Source organism: Lutra lutra, chromosome 11, assembly GCF_902655055.1.
Source record: "Lutra lutra chromosome 11, mLutLut1.2, whole genome shotgun sequence".
Classification (NCBI taxonomy): Eukaryota; Metazoa; Chordata; class Mammalia; order Carnivora; family Mustelidae; genus Lutra; species Lutra lutra.
In genome coordinates, this window is record NC_062288.1 from 43,271,498 (window position 1) to 43,291,198 (window position 19,701).

Genomic DNA, 19,701 nt, shown 5'->3' on the forward strand with positions numbered 1-19,701 from the left:
TATTTTTGTTATCTATTGTGTGTGTATAATACACACCCACACACATATGTAAATATGGAATATAGACAGGCGGATAGGAGGATATAGCTTTTAGAGGCTATAAAATTACTGTATGGTCGCCTGAAAGACTACATTTAATTTAATTTCTACACAATTTCTCTCTTTTATTTTGCCATTTACTATCATCTTTATACTTCTTTTTTTTTCATGTTTCTGTTATACCACTTACCTCACAGATGTTTACCTATTTGTATACAACTAATATAGTTTCATTATAACTGCTCTGTGACTTTGTGAAGGGTTCTTTCTGTTGAAGATCAATTGTCACGTGTTTCCTTTCCTTGTCTTACTTTCAGCCACATTATAAAAATACATTTTTTTCTTCATTTGGTGTTGTGCAGACAAGGAAAATCATCAGTAATACTTCATACATTCTTCATGAGTATTCTATTAATTACTTGTTTTCTTCATGAATGAAGCTAAGACATGTGTTTTTACTGATCCTAAGACACACATGGTCTGACTTCATTCACAGAAATAGATTTCAAAGACAAGCATTATAAGATTAGTTACAAATGCAATAACATTGGAATGATTATAGTCGGGAATGAAAAACTTGAAATATATGTAAATTAGAGAAATCATGGTTAGGTTACCAACAAGAAAAAAAAATAGAGAACATATGGTTTAAGGGAAATGGGTTTGGCCGTGTATGAAAATAGGGATCAAATGTTCAAACTACTATGTAATAATATTCATAGTGTCATATTTATTGAATAATTTAATCTTCACAGTTAACCTGCAAAGGTTTAACTATTTCCATATTGAAGTCAGAGAAGTTGAATAACCTGTCAAATGTCAGTTATTAGTCATTCTTATATTACTGTATCATTACTAGACAGTGTTATTGTTAGCAGATTGTTTTATAGGAGAACTCTCAGTGTTTTCCTTTTCAGAATTTTCTGGACTCATTTCCTCCCCAAGATATAAGCAAATGTTAGTGAGCTATGGCTAAAAAAAATGATATTGTAGAGATTCAGGTTCACATTTGGTCCGATGCCCTTGATGTTTTTTACTGACCTCCAGTTCTAAGCAAGAAAGTGATTTAGGCAGAATAAACAGACTGGAGTACTTGGAAAGACTTAAATCTCAAATATACTTCTTAGAACACTACGACCTGTACACTAGATACTTGATTATTTAGTGAGATCATAAAACTTATAATATGATGCTTAAATGCATTTTCTCTTTCCAATTTTCTGATATTTAAGAATTTCCATATGCCAACTTTATTTTAGAATATCCGTTTTTGTGGATTCTTCATTAATCTGAGCCTCCTTAGTTGTTTACTTACATACTCTCATACTAATTATTGTTATCTTAGGTCCTTTCGGTGATAAATATACGAATTTTCTTTTTTTTTAAATTTTATTTATTTATTTATCAGAGGGAGAGAGTATGTGTGTGAGAGAGAGAGAGCTCAAGCAGGGGATGTGATAGGCAGAGGGAGACACAGACTCCCCACTGAGCAAGGAGTGCAATGTGGGGCTCCATCCCAGGACCCTGGGATCATGACCTGAACTGAAGACAGACGCTTGACTAACTGAGCCACCCAGGCATCCTAATATAAGAATTTTCTAATGAAACTTTCTGTTTGGACACAATGTAATTAATTTTGAGCATGGAATATTGTGGTTAATCTTGGAAAGATACACAAACACACATGTACTACCACTACCACCACCGCCATCACCACCACCATCAAGGTAATAGCAAAATGAAATGCTGTATAACTACAAAATTCTTACTTTTATGAAGGTTTTAGACAATGCAAGGGCTTATCCTAAAATAAACACTAACATCCTCATATACCTTTCTATTTTGATTAAAAATGCCTTCAGTAAATGTTTAACTTTCCTGTATTAACCCCATAAACTTAACATATTCAAATGAGACTTCTATATTAAATTCCTTAAGCAAGTTATTTTAGTTCAAGGTAATGACAAATTTTTATACATGACCTATGAGTTCAACCCATTATTTTCTAGCCCTGTTTGTATCTTGCAACACTTTTACTCGGATGCAACTAACTGCATGTTGTCACTGCTTCTACCCACTGTAAATTTTGGGGTGGAATGGTAAATGACACTAAAATTGCTAAGTATTTTGAAAATTTCCCTGTAGTTAATAATGCTCCCAGGAAGATGGACTAGTATTTAGGAGGATGGAATTGCTTCATGGCAGAAGGTAAAGAAAACGAATAGTTGACTGTAGTGGTGTGCTTCAGCAGAGTCTGTAATTATACTTTTGCTCTTAAAGTAAGATGATTGAGAAATATTAGGAGCAATGGAATGGCACACTAAATTCATAAAGGAATGCTTTACCAAGAACAACTAAAGAGAGAAACTTGAGCATAGGGAAAGGGTTGGTGTCTCTATACTTCCTACTTAACCCTCCTCCTTAAGAGATAATGGGAGATCCAGCAACAGAACTTCCCAGACTGAAAATGGGACCATAAAATCAGGACTGGAGTCTCAGAGGAATGAGAAGCAGCTTAAGTTTTTGACCCTAGAAATCAATAGAATGAATTGTGACAGCTGCATTTCACATGAAGATCTCTTGTAGACAAAATATTATTTTTCCATACTAAAAAACCAGGATGACTAACAGGGCCATTTTTCTTTCCACTGGTGCTAAATTATCTTTCAGTGTAGTTTGGTAAGAAAACCTTGGTCAGATGGAAATGGAGATCACAGGTACAACCCATGGTTAGGACCATCTACATAACTTGTGAGATTCAGTGACAAAAGAAAATGCAGGGCCTCTTGCTCAAAAAGCAGAGAAAAGTGCTATTAAAAATACTAAAATACAGGGGTGCCTGGGTGGCTCAGTGGGTTAAAGCCTCTGCCTTCGTCTCAGGTCGTGATCTCAGGGTACTGGCATCGAGCCCTCCATCGAGATCTCTGCTCAGAAGTCAGCCTCCTTCCTCCTCTTTCTCTGCCTGCCTCTCTGCCTACCTGTGATCTCTCTCTCTCTCTCTCTCTCTGTCAAATAAATAAATAAAACCTTTAAAAAAAAATACTAAAATACAATTTTTTTTTCTGAGCTTCCTCTCTACTTACTATGGTGATTTTTATTTGCTAACTAATATTCTAAGTAAAGAAAACATATAATTTTAAAGTATTAACATAAATTTTATTGTTCATCTTTGTATTGTGCCATGCTAGTTTTAAATGCAAATATAAGAGCATTTAACTTGCATGTGGAATCACTGAAATTACACAATTTATATTCCATAGCTCAAATATGCATAAGTATTCTGTCTTAATTGAATAATGGAAACACTCTGCAAAACTACCTTAACTGTTTTAATTTCACTTCTTAAAATGCAAACATTTTATAACTCTATACCTTGAGCTTACTGATTAAAGAAATGGACCTAAGGGTTGTTCTATTTTTCTCTTTCCCCTTTTGTCATTCTGAGCATAAGTGTTTAGATAATGTGCGTAGGTAACATGAGTAAGAAAGGATAGAGTTTCTTGGACATTTGTGCTTCTTAAAATGCTGTTGCCCTCTGTCTGCCTTCAAAGCAAGTTCTGGTTCTAATGTAAGCCATGGCCTATCAGGCTTTAAGTTCCTCAGCTTACTCATTGATAGACATGACACACATTGTCTTGCTTTAAGTCTCACTAAACTTGCATGCACTGGGCTCCACTCGAATTCTGTGCTCATGGCACATCATAAATGCTGCTTGTGAATTGGTCAATAATGAGTGGTGGGAGGAATACATATGGTGCGTATCTTCCCTGCTCCTGTCCCATTGGACTTCACTGACAAAACTCAAGTTCAAAGATAAAACAAGAATTTTGAGATGGTAACAGCAAAGCATTAAAACAAACATGGCACCTTTTTGACCATGGAGCTTTGTGTAATCACAGAGGCTGCAAGTCCGTGGCTGGCTCCAAGTGTGGCTGTTTCTTCCATTCACCTCAGTGTGATGTGGTATGAACGTCAACCTTTAACTTTATAAGAAAATACCAAAATATTCTCCAGAGTACCTACACAATTACTGGCATTGTGCAGCAGGAGTTCTGCTTACTCTGGAACCTTGCTTACACATGTATTGGTATTGCCAGGGTTTTTTTCCCTGATCATGATAATAGTTGTGTAATAGTAGTTAATTGCAGTTTTAATTTGCTTTTCCTGAAGACTACTGATACTCTTTCCATTGTGCTTATTTTTCATATGTCTGTCCTCTTTTGTAAAGTGTCTTTTGTCATTTGTCATCTATCTATATCATTTGTATCCTTACTCTTGAGCGTGGAGAGTTCTTTATATAAAATCTCACAATAGCCAGCCCCACCAACATTTGAACAAGCTGAAAGGCTAAAGATACACCTTTCTATTCTTCAAATAAATTGTATATAAAATTTGCAACTTGGGGGGCACCTGGGTGGCTCAGTGGTTAAGCCTCTGCCTTCGGCTCAGGTCATGATCTCAGGGTCCTGGGATCGAGTCCTGCATCGGGTTCTCTGCTCTGCAGGGAGCCTGCTTCCTCCTCTCTCTCTCTCTCTGCTTGCCTCTCTGACCACTTGTGATCTCTCTCTGTCAAATAAATAAAATCTTTTAAAAAAATTTTCATCTTGGTTTTTGTCTACTTAAATTAATAGATTCTGAATACCAACCTTATTAAATTTTTGAAGGCATTGCTAGGTGGGAATTGCAATATTTTAATAAATAAGAAATTACTGTTCTCCACCAAGCTCTTAATCCATGAAGGGAGCTGAAAGATTGTCCTTCTTTAGCTATATCAAGTATTGACTTAGGGAAAACTTTTTAGCTTATCAATGGACAAAATTGGAATTTAAGAAATAATTAAGGGAATATGCTTTGACCCACAAATTGTGGCTGCAGTTAATATTGTCTAGAAGATGCAAATATGTAGTGTGTGTTTATTACTGATAAAATGATTTTCCTATATTAGAAATTATTCAAAAATATAAGTCTGATACAACACAATATTCTCTTGGTGTTTATATATTTTATTTATGTAAATAATCTTATTTATGCACATTTGGGTTGTTTCCAGTTTTACTTTGTTTGCTTTATGAACATGCAAATAAATAAATGTTACTGTGTATCTCTTAATTTATTTCTCCATATAGACTCTTGGAAGTGGAATTATCTTGACAAACAGGCAATTGACCTAAATAATCTATCACTATGCTATAAAATAGACTATTTCAACAACTTTGTCCTTTGTATCATACGTTCTTTATTCTTTCAAATATCAAGAGTAATTACTCTTTATGAAGAAACTGGCATTAATGGTTAAACAATAATTTCAAATTCATTACTACCTTCCATAAAGAGATGCTTCGAACTTCTTTACAAATAGTGTTCACACATTCATATGTGTATTACTTATTCCTTAAATTAGTTAAATCAGTACCTATCAATGTGTACTTCAGAGGTAGCATGGAAACTAGTTAATAGGATCTGGAGACAACCTGAAACAGTTTGAAGCTCTGCTTTCTCAAATAAAAAGGCAAACAATAAAGTATAATTCTAATTCTAGAGGACATACCTTTTATTTTTTATTTTTTATTTTTTTTATTTTTTAATTTGAATTTTACTCAGTGAACATATACTGCGATATTGGTTTCTAGAGTAGAATTCAATGATTTGTCACTGACATAAAATACCCAGTGTTCATGAGGCAAAGTTTTTTTTTTTTATAATTTTTTTTTATTTTTTATAAACATATATTTTTATCCCCAGAGGTACAGGTCTGTGAATCGCCAGGTTTACAAACTTCACAGCACTCACCATAGCACATACCCTCCCCAATATCCATAACCCCACCCCCCTCTCCCAACCCCCTCCCCCCATCAACCCTCAGTTTGTTTTGTGAGATTAAGAGTCACTTATGATTTGTCTCCCTCCCAATCCCATCTTGTTTCATTTACTCTTCTCCTACCCCCTTAACCCCCCATGTTGCATCTCCTCTCCCTCATATCAGGGAGATCATATGATAGTTGTCTTTCTCCGATTGACTTATTTCGCTAAGCATGATACCCTCTAGTTCCATCCACGTCGTCAAAAATGGCAAGATTTCATTTCTTTTGATGGCTGCATAGTATTCCATTGTGTATATATACCACTTCTTCTTTATCCATTCGTCTGTTGATGGACATCTAGGTTCTTTCCATAGTTTGGCTATTGTAGATATTGCTGCTATAAACATTCGGGTGCACGTGCCCCTTCGGATCACTACGTTTGTATCTTTGGGGTAAATACCCAGCAGTGCAATTGCAGGGTCATAGGGTAGTTCTATTTTCAACATTTTGAGGAACCTCCATGCTGTTTTCCAGAGTGGTTGCACCAGCTTGCATTCCCACCAACAGTGTAGGAGGGTTCCCCTTTCTCCGCATCCTCGCCAGCATCTGTCATTTCCTGACTTGTTCATTTTAGCCATTCTGACTGGTGTGAGGTGATATCTCATGGTGGTTTTGATTTGTATTTCCCTGATGCCGAGTGATATGGAGCACTATTTCATGTGTCTGTTGGCCATCTGGATGTCTTCTTTGCAGAAATGTCTGTTCATGTCCTCTGCCCATTTCTTGATTGGATTATTTGTTCTTTGGGTGTAGAGTTTGCTAAGTTCTTTATAGATTTTGGACACTAGCCCTTTATCTGATATGTCATTTGCAAATATCTTCTCCCATTCTGTCAGTTGTCTTTTGGTTTTGTTAACTTTGCTGTGCAAAAGCTTTTGATCTTGATAAAATCCCAATAGTTCATTTTTGCCCTTGCTTCCCTTGCCTTTGGTGATGTTCCTAGGAAGATGATGCTGCGGCTGAGGTCGAAGAGGTTGCTGCCTGTGTTCTCCTCAAGGATTTTGATGGATTCCTTTCTCACATTGAGATCCTTCATCCATTTTGAGTCTATTTTCATGTGTGGTGTAAGGAAATGATCCAATTTCATTTTTCTGCATGTGGCTGTCCGATTTTCCCAACACAATTTATTGAAGAGGCTGTCTTTTTTCCATTGGACATTCTTTCCTGCTTTGTCGAAGATGAGTTGACCATAGAGTTGAGGGTCTATTTTTGGGCTCTCTATTCTGTTCCATTGATCTATGTTTCTGTTTTTGTGCCAGTACCATGCTGTCTTGATGATGACAGCTTTGTAATAGAGCTTGAAGTCTGGAATTGTGATGCCCACCAACGTTGGCTTTCTTTTTCAATATTCCTTTGGCTATTCGAGGTCTTTTCTGGTTCCATATAAATTTTAGGATTATTTGTTCCATTTCTTAGAAAAAAATGGATGGTACTTTGATAGGAATTGCATTAAATGTGTAGATTGCTTTAGGTAGCATAGACATTTTCACAATATTTATTCTTCCAATCCAGGAGCATGGAACATTTTTCCAGTTCTTTGTGTCTTCCTCAATTTCTTTCATGAGTACTTTATAGTTTTCAGTGTATAGATTCTTAGTCTCTTTGGTTAGGTTTATTCCTAGGTATCTTATAGTTTTGGGTGCAATTGTAAATGGGATGGACTCCTTAATTTCTCTTTCTTCTGTCTTGTTGTTGGTGTAGAGAAATGCAACTGATTTCTGTGCATTGATTTTATATCCTGACACTTTACTGAATTCCTGTACAAGTTCTAGCAGTTTTGGAGTGGAGTCTTTTGGGTTTTCCACATAGTGTATCATATCATCTGTGAAGAGTGATAGTTTGACTTCTTCCTTGCCGATTTGGATGCCTTTAATTTCCTTTTGTTGTCTGATTGCTGAGGCTAGGACTTCTAGTACTATATTGAATAGCAGTGGTGATAACGGACATCCCTGCCGTGTTCCTGACCTTAGCGGAAAAGCTTTCAGTTTTTCTCCATTGAGAATGATATTTGCAGTGGGTTTTTCATAGATGGCTTTGATAATATTGAGGTATGTGCCCTCTATCCCTACACTTTGAAGAGTTTTGATCAGGAAGGGATGCTGTACTTTGTCAAATGCTTTTTCAGCATCTATGGAGAGTATCATATGGTTCTTGTTCTCTCTTTTATTAAAGTGTTGTATCACATTGATTGATTTGCGGATGTTGAACCAACCTTGCAGCCCTGGAATAAATCCCAGTTGGTCGTGGTGAATAATCCTTTTAATGTACTGTTGAATCTTATTGGCTAGTATTTTGGCAAGAATTTTTGCATCTGTGTTCATTTAGGATATTGGTCTGTAGTTCTCTTTTTTGATGGGATCCTTGTCTGGTTTTGGGATCAAGGTGATGCTGGCCTCATAAAATGAGTTTGGAAGTTTTCCTTCCATTTCTATTTTTTGGAACAGTTTCAGGAGAATAGGAATTAGTTCTTCTTTAAATGTTTGGTAGAATTCCCCCAGGAAGCCATCTGGCCCTGGGCTTTTGTTTGTTTGGAGATTTTTGATGACTGTTTCAATCTCCTTACTGGTTATGGGTCTGTTCAGGCTTTCTATTTCTTCCTGGTTCAGTTGTGGTAATTTATATGTCTCTAGGAATGCATCCATTTCTTCCGGATTGTCAAATTTGTTGGCATAGAGTTGCTCATAGTATGTTCTTATAATTGTCTGTATTTCTTTGGTGTTCGTTGTGATCTCTCCTCTTTCATTCATGATTTTATTTATTTGGGTCCTTTCTCTTTTCTTTTTGATAAGTCTGGCCAGGGGTTTATCAATCTTATTAATTCTTTCAAAGAACCAGCTCCTAGTTTCGTTGATTTGTTCTATTGTTTTTTTGGTTTCTATTTCATTGATTTCTGCTCTGATCTTTATGATTTCTCTTCTCCTGCTGGGTTTAGGGTTTCTTTCTTGTTCTTTCTCCAGCTCCTTTAGGTGTAGGGTTAGGTTGTGTATTCGAGACCTTTCTTGTTTCCTGAGAAAGGCTTGTACCGCTATATATTTTCCTCTCAGGACTGCCTTTGTTGTGTCCCGTAATTCTGAACCGTTGTGTTTTCATTATCATTTGTTTCCATGAATTTTTTCGATTCTTCTTTAATTTCCTGGTTGACCCATTCATTCTTTAGAAGGATGCTGTTTAGTCTCCATGTATTTGGGTTCTTCCAAATTTCCTCTTGTTATTGAGTTCTGGCTTCAGAGCATTGTGGTCTGAAAATATGCAGGGAATGATCCCAATCTTTTGATACCAGTTGAGACTTCATTTAGGACCAAGAATGTGATCTATTTTGGAGAATGTTCCATGTGCACTAGAGAAGAATGTGTATTCTGTTGCTTTGGGATGAAATGTTCTGAATATATCTGTGATGTCCATCTGGTCCAGTGTGTCATTTAAGGCCTTTATTTCCTTGTTGATCTTTTGCTTGGATGATCTGTCCATTTCAGTGAGGGGAGTGTTAAAATCCCCTACTATTATTGTATTCTTGTCGATGTGTTTCTTTGATTTTGTTATTAATTGGTTTATATAGTTGGCTGCTCCCACATTAGGGGCATAGATATTTAAAATTGTTAGATCTTCTTGTTGGAAAGTTCCTTTGAGTATGATATAGTGTCCTTCCTCATCTCTTATTATAGTCTTTGGCTTAAAATCTAATTGATCTGATATAAGGATTGCCACTCCTGCTTTCTTCTGATGTCCATTAGCATGGTAAATTCTTTTCCACCCCCTCACTTTAAACCTGGAGGTGTCTTCGGGTTTAAGATGAATTTCTTGTAGGCAACATAGAGATGGGTTTTGTTTTTTTATCCATTCTGATACCCTGTGTCTTTTGATTGGGGCATTTAGCCCATTAACATTCAGGGTAACTATTGAGAGATATGAATTTAGTGCCATTGTATTGCCTGTAAGGTGACTGTTATTGTATATTGTCTCTGTTTCTTTCTGATCTACTTCTTTTAGGGTCTCTCTTTGCTTAGAGGACCCCTTTCAATATTTCCTGTAGAGCTGGTTTGGTATTTGCAAATTCTTTCAGTTTTTGTTTGTCCTGGAAGCTTTTAATCTCTCCTTCTATTTTCAATGATAGCCTAGCTGGATATAGTATTCTTGGCTGCATGTTTTTCTCATTTAGTACTCTGAATATATCATGCCAGCTCTTTCTGGCCTGCCAGGTCTCTGTGGATAAGTCTGCTGCCAATCTAATATTTTTACCATTGTATGTTACAGACTTCTTTTCCCGGGCGGCTTTCAGGATCTTTTCTTTGTCACTAAGACTTGTCAATTTTACTATTAGGTGACGGGGTGTGGACCTATTCTTATTGATTTTGAGGGGGGTTCTCTGAACCTCCTGAATTTTGATGCTTGTTCCCTTTGCCATATTGGGGAAATTCTCTCCAATAATTCTCTCCAATATACCTTCTGCTCCCCTCTCTGTTTCCTCTTCTTCTGGAATCCCAATTATTCTATTCTAATGTTGTTTCATCTTATGGTGTCACTTATCTCTCGAATTCTCCCCTCGTGGTCCAGTAGCTGTTTGTCCCTCTTTGTTCAGCTTCTTTATTCTCTGTCATTTGGTCTTCTATATCGCTAATTCTTTCTTCTGCCTCATTTATCCTAGCAGTGAGAGCCTCCATTTTTGATTGCACCTCATTAATAGCTTTTTTGATTTCAACTTGGTTAGATTTTAGTTCTTTTATTTCTCCAGAAACGCTTTTATATCTCCCGAGAGGGTTGCTTTAACATCTTCCATGCCTTTTTCAAGCCCGGCTAGAACCTTGAGAATTGTCATTCTGAACTCTAGATCTGACATATTACCAATGTCTGTATTGATTAGGTCCCTAGCCTTTGGTACTGCCTCTTGTTCTTTTTTTTGTTGTGACTTTTTCCGCCTTGTCATTTTGTCCAGATAAGAGTTTATGAAGGAGCAAGTAAAATATTAAAAGGGTGGCAACAACCCCAGGAAAATATGCTTTAGCCAAATCAGAAGAGATCCCAAATTGTGAGGGGGGAGAAAGGGGATAAAAAGGGGTTCAGAAAGAAAAAAAAAAGAAACTATTAAAAAAAGAAAGCCAATAAAGAAAAAATATAAAAAGTGGAAAAAAAATATATCTATTAGATAAACTATTTAAAAAACGTTAAAAAAGAAAACGGTAAAAGTTAAAAAAATTTAGCAGAAGAAGAGAAAAAGAAAAAAAAATTGAAAAAGAAAAAAAAATTAAATTAACTGCAAGGCTAAAAAATCATGGGGAGAAAGCCATGAGTTCCGTGCTTTGCTTTCTTTCTTCTTGGAATTCTGCCGCTCTCCTTGGTATTGAAACTGCACTCCTTGGTAGGTGAACTTGGTCCTGGCTGGTTTTCCCGTTGATCTTCTGGGGGAGGGGCCTGTTGTAGTGATTCTCAAGCGTCTTTGCCCCAGGCGGAGTTGCACCGCCCTTACCCAGGGCCGGGCTGAGTAATCCGCTTGGGTTTGCTGGGTTTGCTCTCGGGAGCTTTTGTTCCCTGAGCGCTTTCCGTAGAGTTCCGGAGGACGGGAATGAAGATGGCGGCCTCCCGGTCTCCAGCCCGGAGGAGCCAAGAGCCCGGGGCCCCACTCCTCAGTGCGCCCTCAGAGAACAGCGCCCAATGACTCCCGTCACCCTGACCTCTGGCCGCGCTCCGAGCTGACCGAGCCTGCGACCAGTTCAAGGTAACCCCGAGCTGAGAGTCACTCCTCAGCTCTGTCTCTGTAGCCGGCTTCCCCGTTCTAATACCGGTAAGCTCTGTGACACTCAGACACCCCCGATCCTTCTGCGACCCTGCGGGACCTGAGGCCGCGCTGACCCCGCATGGGCTTCACCCCAGTTAAGCCTCTGGAGCGATGTCCCTCAGCGGAACAGACTTTTAAAAGTCCTGATTTTGCTCCGTTGCTCCGCCGCTCGGCGGGAGCCGGCCCCTCCCCCCACGATCTATCTTCCCGTCGCTTTGGATTCACTTCTCCGCCAGTCCTACCTTGCCGATAGTGGTTGATTTTCTGTTTCTAGAATTGCTGTTCTTCTTCTCTTCAATCTCCCGTTGGATTTGTAGGTGTTTGCAATCTTTAGATAAGCTATTTAGCTGATCTCCCACTACCCGAAGTAGTCTCAGCCTGCTACTTCTCTGCCATCTTGACTCCTCAGGACATACCTTTTCTAATGCTCTTTTCTTTTGAGTTTCTGGGATTGCAATTAGGCACTGTTTTGGGGTTGTTTTAGATAATCCAATAAATATTACAAATGACATTCTACCGTACAATCTGCATAGCATGTGTTTCTTGATACAAACTCGTAGCTTTACTTCCTCTTCGCTCCCTAGATTCCTGTTCCCACACCCAAGCTGTGATTCTTGAATGTCAGGACCTGCAATTGATGTTTGCACCTGTGTTAATATCTGTGTTGAAGTGATGTTTGTGTCTGATCAGAGCCAAAATTGTTCTTGTTATTTCCTCTTATTGATAGTTTCCTTTTACTTAGGTTATACCAAATAAATGATATCCATGTATGATAATTACTTAGACACAGAAATGCTCCACTTACTAGTAACTAAATCTGAAAGCTGAGTTCAGTGTTCAAAGTTTCACTATACTGTTTGACTAAGATATTTGAGTCTTTACAGTCTCAAAAACTGGTTGTAAATCTTGCCAAGGGTGGATTACACTATTTCAGTTCTTAACTGTATTAGTTCTTTTTGGAACATAGAAGTGCAAAGGCAAGCACAATTTTTTAATTAAAAAGTCTACTGGACATTTTCAAACCTTCAAAATGGTTCATGTCAGCTTCTGTTCTATAAATGTGAAGCCTATTTTTTTTTCCCCCTTTGGTGGAAGCTGTTCCTTCACCTGTAATTCAACACATAATTTCAGAAGAACTCGGGATCCTATATATCATATGAAAAATCATGGTATGTTTGAACAGATGCCTATATGAGTATATTCTCAGACATATAGATATTATGGAGAGGTTTTTTTTAATTGACTTTAATTTTTTTGGTTTGTCGTAAGTTTATCCTATACACCATTATGGATAAACAGATATAATTGAAATAGGCATATAAATACCACCACCACTCTTTGGCATATTACATCTTAAACATAAGCATTAGTATGCCACTACATCTGATAGGGAAATGGGAATAAAAATGAATGTAGTCAATGTGTTATCATATATGGAAATTCCTTTTTATGCAATAGCAGGCTCCAATTTCCAACATAAGTCTTGGTTTTAGACTGATTTTTCATCTTGTTGGAAAATAGAGAGTCATTGAAACTATGTTCAACATTCTCACTAGTGTGGTTGACTTGTGAAAATCTCTCCATTATTCTTTTTTCAATGACAAGTATTTTTTGTCACATAGTGAATACCAATATATCACCAAATAAGTAAAAAAAAAAAAAAAAAGATGTACATTTTATTCACTCATCATTACATTTGCAAGACTTATATGAGTTGTTGTATGTAGATGCATTTCTTTCATTTTCATCAATCTTTGGCATTCTATTAATTGAATAAACCACAATTTAGTTATCCATTCTCCTCTTTTCCACCATTCTTGAAGTCACAGTTTATGGTATTTGGGTGTGTGCTAGAGAGCTAACAGAGAATGGCATTCAAAATAATGTCACTTCTCTAAGTCTGGCTATAGTTAGCATGCTTACCTGGCCTCTTTATTTTCAGAAATGTATTACTCCTGCATGCAAGACTAACATTGGTTGATTAGGAACTGCCTATGGAATCTGATTTTAAACACCACACTTTAAAATGGTTTGAAGCAGTAAAATTAAGGTAGGATCAAGAAATCTACCAGTTTTACAAACACACAAGGTGATTCTATATCAACAGATATTAAAGTTTGGGAGAAAACACATGACAAAAGAACTTTTAATTTAGAATTTCTTACAGTGCTTAAATCTAAACCAATGAGGCAACTGATTGTCAAAGCAGTAGATTACTCTTGTCCTATTATTCCTATTCATGTCTGATAGTTTTAACCCATTATAGAGTAGTCACCACCCTATCACCATCCAACCCTCCTCTCAAAAGTATCAGTGTCTGGGACATATTTCCTTTATATGGCATATTAAGTCACTTGATGTTAGACTTCTGCTTCTCTAACAGAAAACCATCTTTGCCCAGCAGTATCACTTCTCTTTCATTTATCTCAAGTAAAAACTATTTTTTTCAAATGCTTTCTGTGATTCATGAGTTTAGATTAAAAAATGGTGACCTTTTTTGTCTGTTTGTTTCCACTGCTAATCTCAGGCCATGGCTCATCTTCTGTCATTCATAATCCCTAATATTTTAATCATGTTTTTGAAAAAGTTTCTCTGTCATTGATTGGTGCTGATAATAGAATGGAAAGAAAACATGTTAAGACATCAGTTTATATGCCCATTGCCATTAATTAGTATATACCTTTACCAATTTTCTAATAACAACCCTGTAAGTGTACTTTATCAAATATGCATTTACATGAACATGTTAAATTCTGTGGCTGGTTACTTATCACTGGGATCAGTTAATTATAGAAAGACCAGATTTGTCTGGCATAGTTTACTTTTAACAGAGCCAAGCTGCTTTTCTACCCAGTACCTGTGTTCATCTAGATTATTGCAAATTGATTGTTTAGGATGTGTTCTAATTACTTCGAAGATATCAAAATTAAGACTACTGGTTTTTAAATACTGTAAAAAAGAACCAAGACAATAATTCCAGAATGGAGTCACTTATACTAAGCCCTGTGTCCCCAAACTGAGATTTAATTTAATTACCGTTTTGGCTCTCCCAGAAATGGAGACTTAAGCCATTCAATCAGGAACTGCCTGATGAAGTGCTAGTTAGGTAATCTGCCTGATAGAACTCTGCCAACCCTCAAAGAAAAGTAATCTTGTAATAACCTGATTTTTTGCCTAGTCTAACGTTCTTGTTCCCTCTCCTTTCTGTCTATAAATTCTTTCATTTTGTATAGCTCCTCAGAGTCCCTTTCTATCCACTAGATGGGATGCTGCCCAATTCGAATCAATTTTTGCTCAAAGTTATATAATTTTTATCTTTTAATATTTTTATCTTTTAATATTACCCAAGTCAGCTTTCTCTCCCCTTTAAAAATATGAGCAGAAAGAATGTCTTTCTCTGCTTTTTCAAGTACTTTTCCCCCGTAGTCTCTCCACATTTTAAAAAGAGTTGTAGTTCAGTCATCTAGGAATTTAACAAATCCTTAGATGAAGGCTATTGCTCATCTGATCTAAATGAACTTGTTTTCCTTAGCCAAGAATCCCTTCCCTCCTCTTCTTCATTTGGATTCTGCCTATTCTATTATTGGCAATATTCTCTTTGGACACATGATCACAATTGAATTTATTTATATATACACTTATTGATATAGGTGTTAGTGTAAAATATTAAATAACTTTTGGTGGAGTGAGACAGAAAGGAAGGAACAGGAAGGGGAGAAGTAGGTCTTAAGAGGAATAGTAATAGGGGAGAGGAGAAGGAAGAGAGGAAGCACCTAAACTCAGTTGCATGCAGTTAATAAACTATCTCAGTAATCCCAAGTGGACCATAGAAGAGAGAATTGTTTTCATAATACACAGCTGGTATAAACTTGTCTAAATCAAGGTGAGCTCTTCTAGAATGAACTTCATGCATACTGAGATACATGGGATTACGGGCAGATGGTGAGTGGTTGAATCTGCTCTATGCATGCCACTTTACTGTCAATCACAGAGTTCTCATGCCAACACAGTAATTTTAGCATTATTATTCTCATTTCATGAAAAGAAGACTAAGGTCCAGAAAGGTATTGTAACTTGACCAAACAATCCTTGGGTTTGAAACTAGACGTGCGCAGTTTCCTTGATTCATTTCACCAGACTGTCTCACTTACTATCTTATTTTGTCCTTAGTTTTGTGTATATTTACTCATTGAAGTACAATCTATGTATAAAAAACACAAATCTAACATGTTTGGTTTGAGAAATTACGACCTTTTACAGATCTGAATAGCCACGATCCTACAAAAAAGTATTTACCATTTCTTCACCTGAAAATCCCTGGGGCTCTTTTCCAGTCAATACCCCACCTTCAGGAAACAAACACATTTAATTTGCCTTTCTGTTGTCATGGCACAGTTTTTTTCTGTTCTTGTATTTTATATATATAGATATTGGTATCTCTATATGTAAAGAAACAGTACGTGTTCTTTTCTGTCTTGTTCCTTTTGCTCAACATGATGTTCATGAAGCTCATTAATGTTATTTTGTGTATTATTAGCAGTTTCTGTCTTTCACTGCTCAACTGTAACTCTTTGTGTGATGATATGACTTTCTCCTATTGACGGGCACTTATTTTGTTTCCAGCTTGTAGGTAAATATAGAGATGTGGAATTGCTGGGCCACATTGTAGGTCTATGTTTAGCTTTATACTAAACTATCAAACAGCTTTCCAAAATGCTTGTACCATCTTGCATTTCTACTCACAAATTATAACAAGTTCAGTTGTTCCACATCTTCACCAAAATTCAATAGTGTCAGTTTTTTCCATTATTTTGTTAATTCTGGTGAATGAAATGTTTTCTCAATCTCATTTTAAGACTAAAGATGCTGATAAAATTGTTGTATGATCATTTGCTTTTCCCCCACTTTGTTTTGAAGTGTCGATACAAATGTCATGCCATTATTAAATGCTTATCTTGTCTTTTATTATTGATTTGTAGGAGTTACTCAAATTTCCGAATGTGAATCCTTTTTTAGAAATATGTCTAGAAATAATTTTATGCTATATAATATAATAAACTTACAGATATGAAAGTACATGTATTATATGTCAGAAATATAATTTTCTAAATGGTATCTTTGATAAAAATGTTTAATTTTTATAGAATACAGATTATTGTTAGGTTTTAATTTTGTTGTTAGTGATCTTTATCTTTTGTTTAAAAAACACTACCCTACAATCATGAAATTCTTTTCTATATTTATACCAAAGGTTATATAAAGTTAGCTTTTACATTTTAGTACTCTGATTGAGCTAATTATGTTAAGATTCTCTTTGTTCCATTTGGATATCCTCTTTTTTAAAAATTTTTTATTAAAAAGTCATTACTTATAAAATTGTCTTGGTGCATAGATCAAACGTTTACTAATTCATATACGGGTTGGGGGAGTTGGGATGATATTTAATTGTATTGATGTTCATCTATCCTTATTTCAGTGTTAATCTCTTTTTATCACTGTAGTCTTACACTAAGTTTTGAGATTAGGTAAATCTTACTTTGGTCTTCTTCAAGAGTGTTTTGACTATTCTAGATCTTCTGCATCTCCATATAAATTTTAATCAACTTGAAGTTGGTTATTTTTCCGATACACAAACAAAAGCCTGATGATATTTTTTTGGATGTTATCTAATCAGAAACAAAATCTTAAAGATTTTGAGTACATGTACTCAGTATATCTAGTTACAGCTTTTAAAAAACATTTATTTGTGGGGCGCCTGGGTGGCTCAGTGGGTTAAAGCCTCTGCCTTCAGCTCCAGTCATGATCCCAGCGTCCTTGGATCGAGCCCCGCATTGAGCCCCGCATTGAGCCCCGCATTGAGCCCTGCATCGAGCCCCCGCATCGGGCTCTCTGCTCAGCAGGGAGCCTGCTTCCTCCTCTCTCTCTGCCTGCCTCTCTGCCTACTTGTGATCTCTGTCTGTCAAATAAATAAATAAGATCTTTAAAAAAAAACATTTATTCATGTATTTATTTTATTCAGATATCACTGACATATAACATATTAATTTCAGTTATACAACAACTTTTGATATTCTGTGTATTGCAAAGAGATCACCACAGTAAGTCTAGTTGACATTTGTCAATATATATAGATATAAATATTTTTTTCTTGTGATAAGAACTTCTGATATCTATTTTCTTAGCAACTTTCAAAATATATTTTCAATATCTTTTTAAATGTACTATTTGTTTTTACTACTGTAACCAAAACAAAATAGCCTATTAATATATTTTCCTGCTTTTTAAAATATATTCATAAGATTTTTTAACAATTATGATAATAGAATATGTGTGTGCATGTGTATATTATATATGTATATATATATATGTAGAGTTTGTAGAATTGCCTAGAAGTAGAGTTTTCTGTTGCCTAGAAGTAAGATTTTTTTAACAATTATGATAATAGAACATGTGTGTGCATGTGTACATTATATATATATATATGTATATATATATATATATATATATATATTGCCTAGAAGTAGAGTTTGTCAGTGTAAAAACTAAAATTGAAACTAAGTTTTCTGGTAATAATATTATAATAATTTCCTAATTTTAATTTTTATTTCTAAGATATATCAAATATAGGGGAGCCTGGGTGGCTCAGTCAATTAAGTGTCTGCCTTCAACTGGGGTCCCTGGGATCCAGCCCTGCATAGGCTCACTGCTCAGCAGGGGATTGAATCTCAGCATAGTCTCTCTTCTTCTCCCTCTGCCCCTCCCCCTGCTCATGCTTTCTTGCACACATGCGCACACTCTCACTCTCTCTGAAATAAATAAAATCTTTAAAAAATTTAAAAAGTGGGGCGCCTGGGTGGCTCAGTGGGTTAAGCCGCTGCCTTTGGCTCAGGTCATGATCTCAGGGTCCTGGGATCGAGTCCCACATCGGGCTCTCTGCTCAGCAAGAAGCCTGCTTCCCTCTCTCTCTCTCTCTGCCTGCCTCTCCGTCTACTTGTGATCTCTCTCTGTCAAATAAATAAATAAAATCTTAAAAAAAAAAAAGAAAAAGAAAAATTTAAAAAGTGATTTATTAAATATATAATTTAGGGGCACCTGTGTGATTTAGTCAATTAAGTGTCTGACTCTTGGTTTCAGGTGAGGTTGGGATCTCAGTCAGGGTCATGAGATCAAGCCCCACATTGGGATCCTGCTTAGTGGGGAATCCGTTTGAGATTCTCCCACTCCCTCTTCCTCTGCCCCTCCCCTCATTCTCTCTCTCTCAAATAAATAAAATATTAAAAATAAATGATCTATATATAATTTAATAGTCTAATATATTTATAGTGAGTAAATCAGAAAAGGGAATCATGATAGGCTATAAAGTACATAAAAGATTTTAGACAGCTTATAAAAGCATACCATAAACATTTTCTGTAACTTTTATACAAAATAGACTTTATATATGTGGATCATGCCCATTGGTTTTAATAGAATCATGCTCACATTTTAAAAAAGAAAATAAAAATCTGCATTCATTTTTATAACCTATTTTTGCTTCATGATATAAAATAGTAATCATTAAAAATCAATAAAAAGCTTTCAGATTAAAGTAATATTAAATGATGTGCAGTGTTTATTTCCCATTTCTATCAGATGTGAATAATTAATTTTTAGCCTTAAATATGGGCACAGGAAGAGTTCTTTAAGTAAATGAAATCCAAACTAGCACTTGGATCATCACCTTCAAAGGTGAAACTCTAATAATTAGTTGTCTGCTGCTGCTTAATTTCATAATTCTGAAGGCAATAACACTGATAACAGTTTCACAATTTTCAGAACTTAAATTAATTAATTACTGCAATGTGATTGACAGAATGAGGAAGGAGTATTGTCTATACTGGTTTTTGTTGCCAGGCAAAAAGCCAGAGATCCTGGGCCTAAACAGAAGGAGAGGAAGTAGAAACAAATGAGGTAAAATATTTTTAATTAGGTTGTGGATATATTCTGCTTCTCATAAATTCTGTCCAAAAAAAAAAAAAAAAAAGAAACACC

General features: G+C 36.0%; 2 long non-coding RNA genes across 2 annotated transcripts in view; both read right to left on the reverse strand.

The window, feature by feature from the left end:
* LOC125081436 (uncharacterized) overlaps positions 1–19,701 on the reverse strand; it is a 51,690-nt gene that overhangs the window by 1,495 nt on the left and 30,494 nt on the right. The window lies entirely within an intron of this gene.
* On the reverse strand, positions 2,872–18,709 carry LOC125081437 (uncharacterized). Its single transcript, XR_007121684.1, has 2 exons — positions 18,662–18,709; positions 2,872–3,017 (listed from the first exon to the last, which is right to left on the reverse strand). It is a non-coding gene; the product is annotated as an uncharacterized LOC125081437 (long non-coding RNA).